This window comes from Macrobrachium nipponense, chromosome 16 (genome assembly GCF_015104395.2).
Source record: "Macrobrachium nipponense isolate FS-2020 chromosome 16, ASM1510439v2, whole genome shotgun sequence".
Taxonomy (NCBI): Eukaryota; Metazoa; Arthropoda; class Malacostraca; order Decapoda; family Palaemonidae; genus Macrobrachium; species Macrobrachium nipponense.
Window position 1 is genome coordinate 67,050,704 of NC_087209.1, and position 20,423 is coordinate 67,071,126.

At 44.9% G+C, this 20,423-nt stretch overlaps 1 pseudogene; it reads right to left on the reverse strand.

Annotated features, from left to right (window-relative positions):
* Positions 1–2,753: 2,753 nt before the first annotated feature.
* LOC135195365 (neurofilament heavy polypeptide-like) lies at positions 2,754–20,102 on the reverse strand (annotated as a pseudogene).
* Positions 20,103–20,423: the final 321 nt, after the last annotated feature.

Below are 20,423 nucleotides of genomic sequence, written 5' to 3' on the forward strand. Positions count from 1 at the left end.
TGAAAATGGGCTGGAGCCTGAATATGGACTGGAGTCTGGAAATGGCCTGGATTGAAATAGGACTGGGGACTGGAAATTGGCTGGGGTCTTGAAATGGGCTGTCGTCTGAAAATGGGCTAGAGTCTGAATATAGGATGGAATTCGAAAATTGGCAGAGGTATGAAAATGGGCCGAGTCTGAAAATGGGCTGGAGTCTTAAAATGAACTGGGGACTGAAAATGGGCTGGAGTTTGAAAATGGGTTTGAGTCTGAATATGGGCTGAAGTCTTGAAATGGGCTGGAGTCTTAAAATGGCATGCAGTCTAAAAATAGGCTTTGGTCTGAAAATGGGATTGGAGTTATAAAATGGACTGGAGTCTGATTATGGGCTGCAGTCTGAAAATGGGCAGGAGTTTGAAAATGGGCTGGAGTCTTAAAAGGGACTGGAGACTGAAAATGGGCTGGAGTCTGAAAATGGGTTGGAGTCTGCAAAAGGACTGGTGACTGAAAATGGGCCGGAGTCTGAAAATGGGCTGGAGTCTGAATATGGACTGGAGTCTTAAATTGGGCAGGTTTCTGAAAATGGGTGAGGGTTTCAAAATGGGTTGGGTCTGTAAATGGGGACTGAAAATGGGCTTGGGTCTGAGAATGGGCTGGAGTCTAAAAAAAGGACTTACGTAAAATGGTCTGGTGTCTGAAAATGGGGTGGGGTCTGAAAATGGCTAGAGACTGAAAATGGGTTGTGGTCTAAATATCAGCTGGAGTGTGAAAATGGACTTGTATGAATATGGACTGGAGTCTGAAAATGTCCTGGAGTATGAAAATGGCTGGAGTCTGAGAATTGGCTGGAATGTGATTATGGGCTGGAGTCTGAAAATTGGCTGAAGTGTGAATATGGTCTGGGGTCTGAAATGTGGCTGGTGTCTGAAAATGGGCTGGAGTATGAATATAGATGGAGTATGAAAATGGGCCAGAATCTGAAAAAAGACTGTGTACTGAAAATGGGCTGGGGTCTGAAAATGGGCTTATGTCTGTTATGGGCTATAGTCTGAAAAAGCACTAAGGGCTGAAAACAGGCTGGGGTCTGAAAATGGCCTGTAGTGTTAATATGGGCTGGAGTCTGAAAATGGCTTGGGTCTGAAAATGGGCTGCAGTTTGAATATGAGCTTGAGTCTGAAAATGGACTGGAATCAGAAAATGGGCCCAAGTCTGAAAATGGGCTAAAGTGTGATAATGGCTGGATTCTGAAAAAAGGCTGGGGACTGAAAGTGAGCTTGGGTGTGAAAATGGACTGGAGTCTGAAAATTTTCCGGAGTCTAAATATGGCTTGTTGTCTGAAAATTTACTGATGTCTGAAATTGGGCTGGGGTCTGAATATTGGCTGGAGTCTGAATATGGGGTGGTCTGAAAATTTGCCGGAATCAGAAAATGTACTGGGAACAGCAAATGGGCTGGGGTCTGAAAATGAGCTGGAATCTGAAACTGGGCTGAAGTTTGAATATGGGCTGGGGTCTGAATATGGACTGGAGTCTGAAACATGGCTCGAGTATGAGATGGGCTGTAGTTTGAAAATGGGCTGGAGTCTCAATATGGGATGGAGTCTGAAAATTGATTGGAGTCTGAAAATGGGCTTGAGTCTGAAAAAGGACTGAAGTCTGAAAGAGGGATGGGGTCTGAAAAAGGATGGTACTGATAATGTGCTGGGTCTGAAAATGGGGTGGAGTCTGAAAATAGGCTGGGTAATGAAAATGGACTGGGGTCTGTAAAGGGGCTGGAGTCTGAAAATGGGCTGGAGTCCTAATATGGGCTGGAGTCTGAAAATGGGCTGGAGCCTGAATATGGACTGGAGTCTGGAAATGGCCTGGATTGAAATAGGACTGGGGACTGGAAATTGGCTGGGGTCTTGAAATGGGCTGTCGTCTGAAAATGGGCTAGAGTCTGAATATAGGATGGAATTCGAAAATTGGCAGAGGTATGAAAATGGGCCGAGTCTGAAAATGGGCTGGAGTCTTAAAATGAACTGGGGACTGAAAATGGGCTGGAGTTTGAAAATGGGTTTGAGTCTGAATATGAGCTGAAGTCTTGAAATGGGCTGGAGTCTTAAAATGGCCTGCAGTCTAAAAATAGGCTTTGGCCTGAAAATGGGATTGAAGTCATAAAATGGACTGGAGTCTGATAATGGGCTGCAGTCTGAAAATGGGCAGGAGTTTGAAAATGGGCTGGAGTCTTAAAAGGGACCGGAGACTGAAAATGGGCTGGAGTCTGAAAATGGGCTGGTGTCTACAAAAGGACTGGTTACTGAAAATGGGCCGGAGTCTGAAAATTGGCTGGAGTCTGAATATGGACTGGAGTCTTAAAATGGGCTGGTTTCTGAAAATGGGCTATGGTTTCAAAATGGTTGGGTCTGAAAATGGGGGACTGAAAATGGGCTTGGGTCTGAGAATGGGCTGGAGTCTAAAAAAAGGACTTGGGACGTAAAATGGGCTGCTGTCTGAAAATGGGGTGGGGTCTGAAAATGGCTAGTGACTTAAAATGGGCTGTGGTCTAAATATTGGCTGGAGTATGAAAATGGACTGGTCTGAATATGGACTGGAGTGTGAAAATGGCCTGGAGTCTGAAAATGGCTGGAGTCTGAGAATTGGCTTGAATGTGATTATGGGCTGGAGCCTGAAAATTGGCTGAAATGTGAATATGGTCTGGGGTCTGAAATTGGGCTGGTGTCTGAAAATGGGCTGGAGTATGAATATAGGCTGGAGTCTGAAAATTTGCCGCAATCAGAAAATGGACTGGGAGCTGCAAATGGGCTGGGGTCTGAAAAATGTGCTGGAATCTGAAATCGCCTGAAGTTTGAATATGGCTGGGGGTCTGAATATGGCTGGAGACCTGAAAACTGGCTCGAGTATGAGATGGGATGGAGTCTGGAAATTGATTGGAGTCTGAAAATGGGCTGGAGTCTGAAAAAGGACTGAAGTCTGAAAAAAGAATGGGGTCTGAAAAAGGATGGGACATAATTTGCTGGGTCTGAAAATGAGTTGGAGTCTGAAAATGGGCTGGGGTCTGAAAATGGACTGGGGTCTGAAAACGGGCTGGAGTGTGGTATGGGCTGGAGTTTGAAAATGTGCTGGAGTCTGAAAATGGGCTAAGATCTGAATATGGGCTGGAATTTGCAAATGGATTGGAGTCTGAATATGGGCTTGAGTCTGAAAATGGACTTGAGTCTGGAAATTGCCTGGATTGAAATAGGACTAGGGACTGAAAATTGGCTGAGGTCTTGAAATGGGCTGTCGTCTGAAAATGGGCTTGAGTCTGAATATGGGCTGGAATTTGAAAATTGGCAGAGATATGAAAATTGGGGGGTTGAGTCTAGAATAGGCTGGAGTCTGAAAAAGAACTGAGGACTGAAAATGGCTGGAGTCTGAAAATGGTTTGAGTCTGAATACGGGCTGAGTCTTGAAATGGGCCTGGGAGTCTTAAAATGGCCTGCAGTTTCTAAAAAATAGGCTTTGGTCTGAAAATGGGATTGAAGTCATAAATGGACTGGAGTCTGATTATGCGCTTTGCAGTCTGAAAATGGCAGGAGTTTTGAAAATGGCTGGAGTCTTAAAAGGGGCCTGGAGACTGAAAATGGGCTGGTGTCTGAAAATGGGCTGGAGTCTGCAAAAAGACTGGTTACTGAAAATGGACTGGAGTCTGAAAATGGGCTGGAGTCTGAATATGGACTGGAGCCTAGAAATGAGCTGGGTTCTGAAAATGGGATATGGTTTCAAAATGGGTTGGGTCTGAAAATGGGAGGCTGAAAATGGGCTGGGGTCTGTGAATGGGCTGTAGTCTAAAAAAGGACTTGGTACTGAAAATGGGCTTTTGTCTGAGAATGGGCTGGGGTCTGAAAATGGGCTGTGGTCTAAATATCGGCTGGAGTATGAAAATGGACTGGTCTGAATATGGTCTGGAGTCTGAAAATGGCCTGGAGTCTGAGAATTGGCAGGAATCTGATTATGGGCTGGAGTCTGAAAATTGGCTGAAGTCTGAATATGGTTTGGGGTCTCAAAATGGGCATGGGTCTGAAAATGGGATGGAGTATGAATATGGGATGGAGTCTGAAAATGGGCCAGAATCTGAAAAAGGACTGTGGACTGAAAATGGGCTGGGGTCTTAAAATGGGCTGAGGTCTGATATGGGCTGTAGTCTGAAAAAGGAGTAAGGGTTAAAAATGGGCTGGGGTCTGAAAATGGGCTGGAGTCTGGATATGGGCTGGAGTCTGAAAATGGCTTGGTTCTGAAAATGGGCTGCAGTTTGAATATGAGCTGGAGTCTGAGAATGGGCTGAAATCAGAAAATGGGCTGGAGTCTTAAAATATGCTGGAGTGTGATAATGGCTGGATTCTGAAAAAGGGCTGGGGACTAAAAATGATCTTGGGTCTGAAAATGAACTGGAGTCTGAAAATGTTCTGGAGTCTGAATATGGACTGTAGTCTGAAAATAAACTGGAGTCTGAAAGAGGGCTAGGGTCTGAAAATTGTCTGGAGTCTGAATATGGGCTGGAGTCTGAAAATAGGTTGGGATCAGAAAAAGGACTGGGGACTACAAATGAGCTGGGTTCTGAAAATGGGCTGGAGTCTGATATGGTTTGGTGTCTGAATATGAGCTGGAGTCTTAAAATGGGCTGGTCTGAAAAAGACTAGGTACTGAAAATCGGCTGGGGTCTGAAAATGGGTTGCAGTCAGAAAATGGGCTGGAGTCTGAAAATGTCCCTGGACTGAAATGGGCTGGTGTCTGAATATGGGCTGAAGTCTGAAAATGGGCTGGAATCTGAAAATCGGCAGGAGTCTGGCAATGGGCTGGAGTATGAATATGGGCTGGAGACTGAAAAAGGACTGGTGACTGAAAATGGGCTGCAGTATGAAAATAGACTGGAGTCTGAAAATGGGCTAAAGTCTTAATATGGGCTGCAGTCTGAAAATGGGCTGAAATCTCAATATTGGCTGGAGTCTGACAGTGGGTTGGAGTCTAAAGATGGTCTGGGATCTGAAAATGGGGTGGAGTCTGAATATGGGCTGGAGTCTGAAAATGGGACAGAATCTGAAAAAGGATTGAAAATGGGATGGGGTCTGGAAATTGGCTGGAGTCTGAAAATGAGCTGGAGTCTGATATGGGCTGAAGTCTTAAAAAAGGCTGGGGTATGAGAAAGGACTAGGGAATGAAAATGGGCTTGGGTCTGAAAATAGGGTGGAGTCTGAATATGGGTTGGAGTCTGAATATGGGATTGAGTCTGCAAGTGTGATGGGGTCTGAAATAGGCTAGGTCTGAATATAACCTGGAGTCTGAAAATGGACTAGAGTCTGAAATGGGCTGGAGTCTAAAATGGACTGGAGACTGAAAATGTGCTTGGGTCTGAAAATGAGCTGGAGTCTGAAAATGGACTGATCTCAAAATGGTCTGGAGTCTGAATAGGGTGGGGAAGTCTGAAAATTGACTGGGGAGTCTGAATATATGCCGGAGTCTGAAAATGAGCTGTGGTCTGGAAAATGGATGGAGGACTGAAAACAAATGGGGTTGGGGTCTGAAAATGGGCTGGATTCTGAAAGTGACTGGGGAGTCTTGAATATGGGGGGTTGGTGTCTGAAAATGGACTGGTGTCAGTTATGGCTGGAGTCTTCGAATGGGACTGGAGTCTGAATATATGGTGGAGTCTGAAAATGGGCTGGAGTCTGAAAATTGGCTTCCATCTTAAAGTGTGCTGGAGTCTGAAAATAGGCTGGAGTCTGAAAATGGACTGGGATCTAAAAATGGGCTGGGGTCTATAAATAGGCTGGGGTCATAAAATGGACAGGAGTCTGAAAATGGGCTGGAGTCTGTATATGAGCTGTAGTCTGAAAATGGGCTGGTGTCTGAAAAGGTACTGGGGGTGACTAGCATGTGCTAGATTCCTGAAAATGGGCTGAGTCTAAAATGGGCTGGAGACTGGAATGGGGACTGGAATCTAAAATTTGGCTGGAGTCTGATAGTGGTTTTGAGTCTGAAAATGAGTGGAGTCTGAAAATGGACTGGAGTCTGAAAAATGGGACTGGGAAGCCTGAATATAGGGTTGAGTCTGAAATGAGCAACAGTTTGTATATATGCTGTAGTCTGAAAAATGGGCTGGATCTGAAAATGGATGGAGGAATGAAAATGGGCTGGGGTCTGAAAGTAGGCTGGATTCTGATAATGGTCTGGAGTCTGAATATGGGCTGGAGTCTGAAAAAGTACTGGGGTCTGTTTAAAGGGCTGGAGTCGGAAAATGGAATGGAGGTCTGAATATATGCTGGAGTCTGAAAATGGGCTGAAATCTGTAAATGGGCTTGTCTTAAAAAGAGCTGGAGTCTGAAAATGGGTTCGATTCTGAATATAGGGTGGAATCTAAAAAAGGGCTGGAGTGTGAAAAACGATTGATTACTGAAAATGGGTGGGGTCTGAAAATGAGCGGGACTGTATATGGGCTGAAGTCCTAAAATGGGCTGGAGTCTGGAAACAGGTTGAGGTCTGAAAATGGACTGGAGTCTGAAAATGGGCAGGAGTTTGAATATTGGCTGAAGCCTGAAAATCGGTTGTCTGAAAATGGGCTGTGGTCTAGAAATGGCCTGGAGTCTGAATATGGGCTGGAGTCTGAAAATGGGATGGTTTGGAAATGTGCTGGAATTTGAAAATTGTCTGAGGTATGAAAATGGGCTGGAGTATGAAAATTGGTTGGAGTCTGAAAATGTGCTGGAATTTGAAAATTGGCTGAGGTATGAAAATGGGTTGGAGTCTGAATATGGGTTGGAGTCTTGAAATGGGCCGGAGTCTTAAAGTGGCCTGTGGTCTAAAAATGGGCTTTGGTCTGTAAATGGGATTGGAGTCATGAAATGGACTGGAGTCTGAATATAGGCTGCAGTTTGAAAATGGGCTGGAGTCTTAAAAGGGATTGGAGACTGAACATGGTGTGGAGTCTGCAGAAGGACTGGTGACTGAAAATTAGCTGGAGTCTGATAATGGTGCTGGAGTCTGAATATGGACTGGAGTTTTAAAATGGGCTGGGGTCTAAAAATGGGCTAGGGTTTCAAAAAGGGCTAGGGTCTTAAAATGGGGACTGAAAATGGGCTGGGGTCTGAGAATGGGCTGGGGTCTAAAAAAGGACTCGGGACTGAAAATGGGCTGGTGTTTGAAAATGGGCTGGGTTCTGAAAATGGCTGGAGTCTGAAAATGGGCTGTGGTCTAAATATTGGCTGGAGTATGAAAATGGACTGGTCTGAATTTTAACTGGAGTCTGAAAATGGCTGGAGTCTGAGAATTGGCTGGAATCTGATTATGGGCTGGAGTCTAAAAATTTGCTGAAGTCTGAATATGGTTTGGGGCCTGAAAATTGGCATGGGTCTGGAAATGGGCTGGAGTATGAATATAGGGTGGAGTCTGAAAATGGGCTGGAATCTGAAAAAGGACTGGTGACTGAAAATGGGCTGGGGTCTGAAAATGGGCGGAGGTCTGATATGGACTGGAGTCTGAAAAAGGACTAATGAATGAAAATGGGCTGGAGTCTGAATATATGCTGGAGTCTGAAAATGGCTTGGGTTTGAAAATGGGCTGCAGTCTGAATATGAATTTTAACTGGAATCTGAAAATAAGCTGGAGTCTGAAAATGGGCTGGAGTGTGATAATGGCAAGTCTGAAAAAGGGCTGGGGACTGAAAATGAGCTTAGGTCTGAAAATTGACTGGAGTCTGAAAATGTTCTGAAGTCTGAATATGGGTTGTAGTCTGAAAATGAACTGGGGTCTGAAAATGGGCTGTGGTAAGAAAATTGGCTTGAGTCTGAATATGGGCTGGAGTATGAAAATGGGCCGGAATCAGAAAAAGGACTGTGGACTGCAAATGGGCTGGGGTCTGAAAATGGGGTGGAGTCTGATATGGCTTGTCTTGAGATGGGCTGGGGTCTTGAAGTGGCCTGCGTTCTAAAAATGGGCTTTGGTCTGAAAATGGGATTATAGTCATAAAATGGGCTGGAGTCTGAATATGGGCTGCAGTCTGAAAAAGGACTGAGAGTATGAAAATGGGCTTGAGTCCTAAAAGGGACTGGAGACTAAAAATGGGCTGGAGTCTGCAAAAGGACTGGTGACTGAAAATGGGCCAGAGTCTGAAAATTGGCTGGAGTTTGAATATGGACTGGAGCCTTAAAATGGGCTGGGGTCTAAAAATGGGCTAGGGTTTTACAATGGGCTGTGGTCTAAAAATGGGGAACTGAACATGGTCTGGTGTCTGAGAATGGGCTGGACGTCTAAAAAGGACTTGGGACTGAAAATGGGGGCTGGTGAAAAATGAAAATGGGCTGGGGTCTGAAAATGGATTGAGTCTGAAAAATGGGCTGTTGGTCTAAAATATGGGCTGGAGTATGAAAACAAATGGACTGGGTCTCGAATATTGACTAGAGTCTGAAAATAGCTGGAGTCTGATTGATTGGCTGGAATCAGATTATGGGATGGAGTCTGAAAATTGGCTGAAGTTCTGAATATGGTATGGGGTCAGAAAAAAAATGGGCTGGTGTATGTAAAATGGTGGCTGGATATGAATATAGGGTGGAGTCTGTAAATAGGCCGGAATCTGAAAAACAAAGGACTGGTGACTGAAATGGGGTTGGGTCTGAAAATGGGCTGAGGTCTGATATGGGCTGGAGTCTGAAAAAGGACTAAGGACTGAAAATATTTGGGCTGAGGTATGAAAATGGGGTGGAGTGTGAAAATGGGCTGGAGTCTGAAAAAGTACTGGGGACTGAAAATGGGCTGGAGTCTGAAAATGGGTTGGAGTCTGAATATGGGCTGAAGTCTTGAAATGGGCTGGATTCTTAAAATGGCCAGTATTCTAAAAATGGGCTTGATCTGAAAATGGGTTGGGAGTCATAAAATTGACTTGAGTTTGAATATGGGCTGCAGTCTGAAAATGGGCTGGAGTTTGAAAATGGGCTGGAGTCTTAAAAGAGACTGGAGACTGAAAATGGGCTGGATTCTGCAAAAGGACTGGTGACAGAAACGGGACTGGAGTCTGAAAATGGTCTGGGGTCTAAAAATGGGCTAGGGTTTCAAAATGGGCTAGGGTTTCAAAATAATGGGTTTAGGGTCTGAAATGGGGTGGCTGGAAAATGGCTGGGGTCTGAAAATGGCTGGAGTCTGAAAATGGGCTGTAGTCTAAATATTGGCTGGAGTATGAAAATGGACTGGTCTGAATATGAACTGGAGTCTGAAAATGGGCTGGAGTCTGAAAATCGGCTGAAGTCTGAATATGGTCTGGGGTCTGAAAATGGGCTAGGGTCGGAAAATGGGCTGGAGTATGAATATAGGGTGGAGTCTGAAAATGTGCCAGAATCTGAAAAAGGACTGTGGACTGAAAATGGGCTGGGGTCTAAAAATAGGCTGAGGTCTGATATGGGGTGTAGTCTGAAAAAGGACTAAGGACTGCAAATGGGCTGGGATCTTAAAATGGGCTGGAGTCTGAATATGGGCTGGAGTCTGAAAATGGCTTGGGTCTGAAAATGGGCTGCAGTCTGACTATTAGCTGGAGTCTGAAAATGGGCTGGAATCTGAAAATGGGCCAGAGTGTGATAATAGCTGGAGTCTGAAAAAGAACTGGGGACTGAAAATGAGCTTGGGTCTGAAAATGGACTGGAGTCTGAAAATGTTCCAGAGTCTGAATATAGGCTGTAGTCTGAAATTGGGCTGGGGTCTGAAAATGGGCTGGGGTCTGAAAATTGTCTGGAGTCTGAATATGGGCTGGAGTCTGAAAATGGGTTTGAGTCTGAATATGGGCTGAATCAGAAAAAAGGACTAGGGACTGCAAATGGGCTGGGGTCTAAAAATGTGCTTGAGTCGGATATGGTTTGGATTCTGAATATGGGCTGGGGTCTGAGTATGGACTAGAATCTTAAACTGGGCTGGAGTACGAGATGGGCTGTAGTTTGAAAATGGGTTGGAGTCTCAATATGGGCTGGAGTCTGAAAATTGACTGTAGTCTAAAAATGGGCTTGAGTCTGAAAAGGGACTGAAGTCTTAAAAAGAGATGGGGTCTGAAAAAGGACAGGACTGATAATGGGCTGGGTCTGAAAATGGACTTGAGTCTGAAAATGGGCTGGTGTCTGAAAATGGGTTGTAGCCTGAATATGGACTGGAGTCTGGAAATTGCCTGGATTGAAATAGGACTGGGGACTGAAACTTGGCTGGGGTCTCAAAATGGTCTTGAGTCTGAATATGGGCTGGAGTTCTAAAATGTGCTGGGGTCAGAAAATGGGCTGGAGTCTAAAAATGGACTGGATTCTGGATATGGGCTAGAGAAAATGGACTGAAATCTTAAAATGTGCTAGGGACTGAGAATGGGCTTGGGCTAAAATGGGCTGGAGTCTGAATATGGGCTGGAGTCTGAAAATTTGCTGGGGTCTGAGCATAGGCTGGAGTCTTAAAATGGATTGGAGACTGAATAGGGGCTGGAATCTGAAAATGGGCTGGAGTCTGAAAAAGGACTGGTGACTGAAAATGGGCTGGTGTTTGAAAATATGCTGGAGTCTGAAAAAGGGCTGGGTACTGAAAATGAACTTTGGTCTAAAAATGGACTGGAGTCTGAAAATGTTCCGGAGTCTGAATATAAGCTGTAGTCTGAAAATATACTGATGTCTGGAAATGGGCTGGGGTCTCAATATTGGCTGGAGACTGAATATGGGCTGGAGTGTGAAAATTTGCCCGAATCAGAAAAAGGACTGGGAACTGCAAATGGGCTGGGGTCTGAAAATGAGATGGAGTCTGATATGGTTTGGAGTCTGAATATGGGCTGGAGTCTTAAAATGGGTTGGAATATGAAACTGGGATGAAGTTTGAATATGGGCTGGGATGTGAATATGGACTGGAATCTGAAACTGGGCTGGAGTATGAGAATGGGCTGTAGTTTGAAAATGGGCTGGAGTCTTAATATGGGATAGAGTCTGAAAATTGATTGAAGTCTGAAAATGGGCTGGAGTCTGAAAAAGGACTGAAGTCTGAAAAAGGGATGGGGTTTGAAAAAGGATGGGACTGATAATGTGCTGGGTCTGAAAATTGGCTGGAGTCTGAAAATGGGCTGGGGACTGAAAATGGATTGGGGCCTGAAAACGGGCTGGAGTGATAAAATGCTGGAGTCTGATGGGCTGGAAAAGGGTTCCCTGAAAATGGGCTAAGATCTGAAGATGCCTGGATTCTGAAAATAGACTGGGGATCTGAAAATTATGGGAGGGTGTTCTGGAAAATGGGCTGGAGCCTGAAAATATGTTCTGGAAGTCTTGAAAATTGGCCTGGAATTGAAATAGGACTGGGGGGGGGAAAACCCCCCCCTGGGAAAAAAAAAAACAAAAAAAAAAAATTTTTGGCTAGGGGTATTAAAATGTGCTGTAGTCTGAAAATGGGCTAGAGTCTGAATATGGGCTGGAATTCGAAAATTGACAGAGGTATAAAAATGGGCTGAGCCTGAAAATGGGCTGGAGTCTGAAAAAGAACTGAGGACTGAAAATGGGCTGGAGTCTGAAAATGGGTTTGAGTCTGAATATGGGCTGAAGTCTTGAAATGGGCTGGAGTCTTGAAATGGCATGCAGTCTAAAAATGGGCTTTGGTCTGAAAATGGATTGAGTCATAAAATGGAATACTGGAGGTGGGGAGGGGGGAGGAGTGTCTGATTATGGGCTGCAGTCTGAAAATGGCTAGGAGTTTGAAAATGGGCTGTGGATTGAAAATGGACTGGGGTCTGAAAACTGGCTGGAGTGTGATATGGGCTGGAGTCTGAAAATGGGCTGGAGTCTGAAAATGGGCTAAGATCTGAATATGGGCTGGATTCTGAAAATGGACTGGAGTCTGAATATGGGCTGGAGTCTGAAAATGGGCTGGAGCCTGAACATGGACTGGAGTCTGGAAATTGCCTGGATTGAAATAGGACTGGGGAATGAAAATTGGCTGGGGTCTTGAAATAGGCTGTAGTCTGAAAATGTGCTTGACTCTGAATATGGGCTGGAATTTCAAAATTGGCAGAGGTATGAAAATGGGCTAAGTCTGAAAATAGGCTGGAGTCTGAAAAAGAACTGGAGACTGAAAATGGGCTAGTCTGAAAATGGGTTTGAGTCTGAATATGGGCTGAAGTCTTGAAATGGGCTGGAGTCTTAAAATGGCCTGCAGTCTAAAAATGGGCTTTGGTCTGAAAATGGGATTGAAGTCATAAAATGGACTGGAGTCTGATTATGCGCTGCAGTCTGAAAATGGGCAGGAGTTCGAAAATGGGCTGGAGTCCTAAAAGGGACCGGAGACTGAAAATGGGCTGGAATTTGAAAATGGGCTGGAGTCTGCAAAAAGACTGGTTACTGAAGATGGGCTGGGGTCTGAAAATGGGCTGGAGTCTGAATATGGACTGGAGCCTTAAAATGGACTGGGTTCTAAAAATGGGCTATGGTTTCAAAATGGGTCAGGTCTGAAAATGGGGGACTGAAAATGGGTTGGGGTCTGAGAATGGGCTGGAGTCTAAAAAAGGACTTGGGACTGAAAATGGGCTGGTGTCTGAGAATGGGCTGGGGTCTGAAAATGGCTGGAGACTGAAAATGGGCTGTGGTCTAAATATCGGCTGGAGTATGAAAATGGACTGGTCTGAATATGGACTGGAGTCTGAAAATAGCCTGGAGTCTGAGAATTGGTAGGAATCTGATTATGGGCTGGAGCCTGAAAATTGGTTGAAGTCTGAATATGGTCTGGGGTCTGAAAATGGGCATGGGTCTGAAAATGGGCTGGAGTATGAATATAGGATGGAGTCTGAAAATGGGCCAGAATCTGAAAAAAGACTGTGGACTGAAAATGGGATGCAGTCTTAAAATGGGCTGAGGTCTGATATGGGCTGTAGTCTGAATAAATACTAAGGGCTGAAAATGGGCTGGGTTCTGAAAATGGGCTGGAGTCTGAATATGGACTGGAGTCTGAAAATGGCTTGGTTCTGAAAATGGGCTGCAACCTGAATATGAGCTGGAATCTGAAAATGGGCTGGAATAAGAAAATGGGCTCGAGTCTTAAAATGGGCTGGAGTGTTATGATGGCTGGATTCTGAAAAAGGGCTGGGGACTAAAAATGAGCTTGGGTCTGAAAATGAACTGGAGTCTGAAAATGTTCTGTAGTCTGAATATGGACTGTAGTCTGAAAATGAACTGGAGTCTGAAAAAGGGCTAGGGTCAGAAAATTGGCTGGAGTCTGAATATGCGCTGGAGTCTGAAAATGGGTCGGGATCAGAAAAAGGACTGGGGACTGCAAATGAGCTGTGTTCTGAACATGGGCTGGAGTCTGATATGGTTTGGTGTCTGAATATGAGCTGGAGTCTTAAAATGGGTTGGTCTGAAAAAAGACTAGGTACTGAAAATCGGCTGGGGTCTGAAAATGGGTTGCAGTCGGAAAATGGGCTGGAGTCTGAAAATGTCCCTGGAGTGAAAATGGGCTGGGGTCTGAATATAGGCTGAAGTCTGAAAATGGGCTGGAATCTGAAAATCGGCTGGAGCCTGGCAATGGGCTGGAGTATGAATATGGACTGGAGACTGAAAAAGGACTAGTGACTGAAAATGGGCTGGAGTATGAAAATGGACTGGAGTCTGAAAATGGGCTAAAGTCTTAATATGGGCTGCAGTCTGAAAATGGGCTGAAATCTCAATATTGGCTGGAGTCTGACAATGGGTTGGAGTCTAAAAATGGTCTGGGGTCTGGAAATGGGGTGGAGTCTGAATATGGGCTGAAGTCTGAAAATGGGGCAGAATCTGAAAAAGACTTGGAAATGGGATGAGGTCTGGAAATTGGCTGGAGTCTGAAAATGGGCTGGAGTCTGATATGGGCTGAAGTCTTAAAAAAGGGTGGAGTCTGAGAGAGGACTAGGGAATGAAAATGGGCTTAGGTCTGAAAATAGGGTGGAGTCTGAATATGTGTTGGAGTCTGAATATGGGATTAAGTCTGCAAGTGCGATAGGGTCTGAAAATGGGATAGGGTCTGAATATAGCCTGGAGTCTGAAAATGGACTAGAGTCTGAAAATGGGCTGGAGTCTAAAATGGACTGGAGACTGAAAATGGACTGGAGTCTAAAAATTGGCTGGAGTCTGAAAATGGGCTTGGATCTGAAAATGAGCTGGAGTCTGAAAATGGACTGGAGTCTGAAAATGGTCTGGAGTCTGAATATAGGGTGAAGTCTGAAAATGATCTGGAGTGAATATATGCTGGAGTCTGAAAATGGGCTGTGGTCTGGAAATGGATGGAGGACTGAAAATTGGTTGGGGTCTGAAAATTGGTTGGGGTCTGAAAATGGGCTGGATTCTGAAAGTGGACTGGAGTCTGAATATGGGTTGATGTCTGAAAATGGACTGGTGTCAGTTTATGGGCTGGAGTCTTCGAATGGACTGGAGTCTGAATATATGCTGGAGTCTGAAAATGGGCTGGAGTCTGAAAATTGGCTTGCGTCTTAAAGTGTGCTGGAGTCTGAAAATGGGCTAAAGTCTTAATATGGGCTGCAGTCTGAAAATGGGCTGAAATCTCAATATCGGCTGGAGTCTGACAATGGGTTGGAGTCTAAAAATGGTCTGGGGTCTGAAAAATAGGGTGGAGTCTGAATATGGGCTGGAGTCTGAAAATGGGGCAGAATCTGAAAAAGACTTGAAAATGGGATGGGGTCTGGAAATGGGATGAGGTCTGAAAATAGGCTGGAGTCTGATATGGGCTGAAGTCTTAAAAAAGGCTGGAGTCTGAGAAAGGACTAGGGAATGAAAATGGGTTTGGGTCTGAAAATAGCGAGGAGTCTGAATATGGGTTGGAGTCTGAATATGGGATGGAGTTGCAAGTGCAATGGGGTCTGAAAATGGGCTAGGGTCTGAATATAGCCTGGAGTCTGAAAATGAGGTGGAGTCTGAAAACGGTCCAGAGTCTGAATATAGGGTGAAGTCTGAAAATGAGCTGGAGTCTGAATATATGCTGGAGTTTGAAAATGGGCTGCAGTCTGAAAATGGATGGAGGACTGAAAATGGGTTGGGGTCCAAAAATGGGCTGTATTCTGAAAGTGGACTGGAGTCTGAATATGGGTTGGTGTCCGAAAATGGACTGGTGTCAGTTTATGGGCTGGAGTCTTCGAATGGACTGGAGTCTGAATATATAGGCTGGAATCTGAAAATGGGCTGGAGTTTGAAAACTTCGGCTTGCGTTATCTAAATGTAGTGCTGGAGTCGTGAAAATGGGCGCTGGACGTTCTGAAAAGTGGCACCTGGGGATTCTCTGGGCTCGGGGGTTCTTGTAAATAGGCTGGGGTCATAAAATTGGACAGGAGTCTGAAAATGGGTTGGAGTCTGCATATGAGCTGTAGTCTGAAAATGGGGCTGGGTGTTGGAAATGTACTGGGGACTGATCATGGGCTAGAGTCTGAAAATGGGCTGAAGTCTAAAATGGGCTGGAGACTAGAAATGGACTGGAGTCTGAATATTGGTTTGAGTCTGAAAATGAGCTGGAGTCTGAAAATGGACTGGAGTCTGAAAATGGACTGGAGCCTGAATATAGGGTGGAGTCTGAAAATGAGCTAGAGTTTGAATAATGCTGTAGTCTGAAAATGGGCTGGGGTCTGAAAACGTATGGAGGAATGAAAATGGGCTGGAGTCTGAATATGGGCTGGAGTCTGAAAATGGACTGGGGTCTGTTTATGGGCTGGAGTCTGAAAATGGACGGAGGTCTGAATATATGCTGGAGTCTGAAAATGGGCTGAAATCTGTAAATGGGCTTGTCTTAAAAAGGGCTGGAGTCTGAAAATGGGTTCGATTCTGAATATAGGGTGGAATCTAAAAAAGGGCTGGAGTGTGAAAAATGATTGATTACTGAAAATGGGTGGGGTCTGAAAATAAGCGGGACTCTGTATATGGGCTGAAGTCCTAAAATGGGCTGGAGTCTGGAAACGGGTTGAGGTCTGAAAATGGACTAGAGTCTTAAAATGGGCATGAGTCTGAATATTGGCTGAAGTCTGAAAATCGGTTTAGGGCTTGAGGGCTCGGGAAAATGGGCTGTGGTCTGGATAAATGGCCCTGGAGTCTGAAAATAATGGGCTGGATTGTCTGAAAATAGAAAATGGGTTCGGAAAATGGTCCTGAAAGTGCTGGATATGGGCTGGAGTCTGAAAATAGGATGGTCTGGAAATGTGCTGGAATTTGAAAATTGTCTGAGGTATGAAAGTGGGCTGGAGTCTGAAAATGGGTTGGAGTCTGAAAATGTGCTGGAATTTGAAAATTGGCTGAGGTATGAAAATGGGCTGGAGTCTGAAAATAGGTTGGAGTCTGAATATGGGTTGGAATCTTGAAATGGGCTGGAGTCTTAAAGTGGCCTGTAGTCTAAAAATGGGCTTTGGTGTGAAAATGAGATTGGAGTCAAGAAATGGACTGGAGTCTGAATATAGGCTGGTGTTTGAAAATGGGCTGGAGTTTGATAATGGGCTGGAGTCTTAAAAGGGATTGGAGACTGAACATGGTCTGGAGATTGCAAAAGGACTAGTGACTGAAAATTGGCTGGAGTCTGAAAATGGTGCTGGAGTCTGAATATGGACTGGAGCATTAAAATGGGTGGGGTCTAAAAATGGGCTAGGGTATCAAAATGGGCTAGGGTCTGAAAATGAGGACTGAAAATGGGCTGGGCTCTGAGAATGGGCTGGGGTCTAAAAAAGGACTTGGGACATGGCAAAATGGGCTGGTGTTTAAAAACAAAATGGCTTGGGGGTCTGAAAATGGCTGGAGTCCCTGGCCAAATGGGCTGGGGTCAAAATAGGTTGGCTTGAGGGGTTGGGGGGGGGGATGAAAATGGGGCTGTGTTTAAAAATGGCTGGGGTCTGAAATAAATTGTGGGCATGCTGGAATGTCTGCAAAAAGGGGGGGGGTCAAAAATATTGGCCTTTGGAGTATGAAATGACTGGTCAAAATTTGAATTTAATTGGAATGGGAATCTGGAAAATGGCCTGTAAGTTCTGAAAAAATGACTAGGGTCTGGAATTGGCTGGAATTCTGATTATGGGCTAGAGGTCTGGAAAAATTTGGCTGAAGTCTTGAATAATGGTTTTGGGGCCATGAAAATTGGGCATGGGTTTCTGGGAAAATGGGCTGGGGTATGAATATACTTGGGGCCCAGTCAGAAAATGGGCTGGAATGGGACTGATTGAAAAAAAGGACTGGTGACTGAAAATAGCCTGGGGTTGAAAATCGGGCTGGAGGTCTGATGGATGGGCTGAGTTGGGCTGGGAGTCTGATAAAGGACTAAGGAATGAAAATGGGCTGGGTTCTAAAAATGGGTTGGAGTCTGAATATTTGCTGGAGTCTGAAAATGGCTTGGGTCTGAAAATGGGCTGCAGTCTGAATATGAGCTGGTGTCTAAAAATGGGCTGGAATCTGAAAATAGGCTGGAGTCTGAAAATGGGCTGGGGTGTGATAATGGCGAGTCTGAAAAAGGGCTGGGGACTGAAAATGAGCTTGGGTCTGAAAATGGACTGGAGTCTGAAAATGTTCCGAAGTCTGAATATGGGTTGTAGTCTGAAAATGAACTGGGGTCTGAAAATGGGCTGTGGTATGAAAATTGGCTTGAGTCTGAATATGGGCTGGAGTCTGAAAATGGGCCGGAATCAGAAAAAGGACTGTGGACTGCAAATGGGCTGGGGTCTGAAAATTGGCTGGAGTCTGATATGGCTTGGAGTCTGAATATGGGCTGGAGTCTTGAAATGGGCTGGAGTCAGAAAATGGGTTAGGGTCTGAATATGGGTTGGAGTCTTGAGATGGGCTGGGGCCTTAAAGTTGCCTGCTGTCTAAAAATGGGCTTTGGTCTGAAAATGGGATTATAGTCATAAAATGGACTGGAGTCTGAATATGGGCTGCAGTCTGAAAATGGACTGAGAGTATGAAATTGGGCTTGAGTCTTAAAAGGGACTGGAGACTGAAAACGGGCTTGAGTCTGCAAAAGGACTGGTGACTGAAAATGGGCTGGAGTCTGAAAATGGGCTGGAGTCTGAATATGGACTGGAGCCTTAAAATGGGCTGGGGTCTAAAAATGGGCTAGAGTTTTACAATGGGCTAGGGTCTAAAAATGGGGAACTGAACATGGGCTGGGGTCTGAGAATGGGCTGGAGTCTAAAAAAGGACTTGGGACTGAAAATGGGCTGGTGTTTTAAAAGGGTGGGGTCTGGGCTGGTGTTTTTGGGGAAAATGGATGAGTCAGAAAATGGTCTGTTGTCTAAATATTAGCTGGAGTATGAAAATGGACTGGTCTGAATATTGACTAGAGTCTGAAAATGGCTGGAGTCTGAGAATTGGCTGGAATCAGATTATGGGATGGAGTCTGAAAATCGGCTGAAGTCTGAATATGGTATGGGGTCTGAAAATGGGCTGGTGTCTGAAAATATGCTGGAGTATGAATATAGGGTGGAGTCTGAAAATAGGCCGGAATCTGAAAAAGGACTGATGACTGAAAATGGGCTTGGGTCTGAAAATGGGCTGAGTTCTGATATGGGCTGGAGTCTGAAAAAGGACTAAGGACTGAAAATATTTGGGCTGAGGTATGAAAATGGTGTCTAAAAATGGGCTGGAATCTGAAAATAGGCTGGAGTCTGGAAATAGGCTGGGGTGTGATAATGGCGAGTCTGAAAAAGGGCTGGGGACTGAAAATGAGCTTGGGTCTGAAAATGGACTGGAGTCTGAAAATGTTCCGAAGTCTGAATATGGGTTGTAGTCTGAAAATGAACTGGGTTCTGAAAATGGGCTGGAGTCTGAAAATGGGCTGGGGACTGAAAATGGAATGGGGTCTGAAAACGGGCTGGAGTGTGATATGGGCTGGAGTCTTAAAATGGGCTGGAGTCTGAAAATGGCCTAAAATCTGAATATGGGCGGGATTCTGAAAATAGACTGGCGTCTGAATATGGGCTGGAGTCTTAAAATGGGGTGGAGCCTGCATATGGACTGGAGTCTGGAAATGGCCTGGATTGAAATAGGACTGGGGACTGAAAATTGGCTGGGGACTTAAAATGGGCTGTAGTCTGAAAATGGGCTAGACTCTGAATATGGGCTGGAATTTGAAAATTGGCAGAGGTATAAAAATTGGCTGAGCCTGAAAATTGGCTGAAGTCTGAAAAATAACTGGCGACTGAAAATGGGCTGGAGTCTGAAAATAGGTTTGAATCTGAATATGGGGTGAAGTCTTGAAATGGGTTGGAGTCTTAAAATGGCATGCAGTCTGAGAATAGGCTTTGGTCTGAAAATGGGATTGGAGTCATAAAATTGACTGGAGTCTGATTATGGGCTGCAGTCTGAAAATGGGCAGGAGTTTGAAAATGGGCTGGAGTCTTAAAATGGACTGGAGACTGAAAATAGGCTGGAGTCTGAAAATGGGTTGGGGTCTGAAAATGGCTGGTGAGTGAAAATGGGTTGTGGTCTGAGAATTGGCTGGAATGTGATTATGGGCTGGAGTCTGAAAATCGGCTGAAGTCTGAATATGGTCTGGGGTCTGAAAATGGGTGTGGGTCTGAAAATGGGCTGCTGTCTGAAAATGGGCTGAAGTCTGATATGGTCTTGAGTCTGAAAATGGTTTGGGTCTGAAAATGGGCTGCAGTCTGAAAATGAGCTGGAGTCTGAAAATGTGCAGGAATCAGAAAATAGGCTGGAATCTGAAAATGGGCTGGAGTGTGATAATGGCTGGATTCTGAAAAAGGGCAGGGGACTTAAAATGAGGTTGGGTGTGACAATGGACTGGAGTCTGAAAATGGGCTGTAATCTAAAAATATACTGATGTCTGAAAATGGTCTTGGGTCTGAATATTGTCTGGAGTCTGAGTATGGGCTGGAGTCTGAAAATGGGCCGGAATCAGAAAAAGGACTGGGAACTGCAAATAAGCTGGGGTCTGAAAATGAGTTGGAGTCTGAATATGGGCTGGAGTCTTAAAATGGGCTGGAATCTGAAACTTGGCTGAAGTTTGAATTTGGGCTGGGGTGTGAATATGGACTGGAATCTGAAACTGGGCTGGAGTATGAGATGGGCTGTAGTTTGAAAAAAGGGCTGGAGTCTCAATATGGGATGGAGTCTGAAAATTGATTGGAGTCATAAAATGGATTGGAGTCCTGGATCTGGGTCTGCAGTTCTGAAAATGGGCTGGAGTTTGAAAAATGGGCTGGAGTTTCTTAAAAGGGACTGGAAGACTGAAAAGTGGGGTGGAGTTCTGGAAAATGGGCTGGAAGTCTGCCAAAATACTTGGTGACAAAATGAAATGCTGAGTCCTGAAAATGGTCTGGGGTCTAAAACATGGGCTAGGGTCTGAAAATGGGGAAACTGGGGGCTTGTTGGCTGGGGTTGTAGAATGGGCTGGAGTCTAAAAAAGGACTTGGGACTTGCAATGGGTGGCCTGGGGTTCTGAAAATGGCTGGGG